The 532-nt window shown below is 45.5% G+C and overlaps 1 pseudogene; it reads right to left on the reverse strand.

Annotated features, from left to right (window-relative positions):
* Window positions 1-83: 83 nt before the first annotated feature.
* Window positions 84-203, reverse strand: LOC115069077 (annotated as a pseudogene).
* Window positions 204-532: the final 329 nt, after the last annotated feature.

Here is a 532-nt window from a genome sequence, read left to right on the forward strand (position 1 = left end):
CTGGCCTCAAACTCACAGAGATCCGCCTGCCTCTGCCTCCCAAGTGCTGGACCACCCTGGCTTCAACACCATCACTTTGAATCATCATTCCTTCTTGACTGTTTCACAACTCACACTGAACAGTGAGTCCTGGTTGCAAAAAAGGATTTATTTTTGCACCTTTCTTCCAAGACTTTGTCCACCAGTTGAACACACAAAGTGCTAATAACTAGACTATTAACGAGCTAAGAGTTCTCTGGGAAAACAAAACAAAAAACTCCTTATTGTCAAGGTGAGAGGAACGCTAGAAGAGAGGAAAGCGCATGGGAATCTAAAGTCCTTTTCCATTAGCAAAGTAGGTTGCTCCCCTCTGCCCTTCATCTGCTCTCAGTCTTTTTGTTTATTTCATATCTTTGAGGCAGGGTCACATGTAGCCCAGGTTAGCCTCAACTCACTATTCAGCCGGTGGTGACTGTGAACTCCTGATCCTCCTGCCTCTTCCTGAGTGATGGGATCACACACTTGCATCATCACACCTGGTTTATTTGGTGCT

This window comes from Nannospalax galili, unplaced genomic scaffold (assembly GCF_000622305.1).
Source record: "Nannospalax galili isolate Female #2095 unplaced genomic scaffold, S.galili_v1.0 C47602779, whole genome shotgun sequence".
Classification (NCBI taxonomy): domain Eukaryota; kingdom Metazoa; phylum Chordata; class Mammalia; order Rodentia; family Spalacidae; genus Nannospalax; species Nannospalax galili.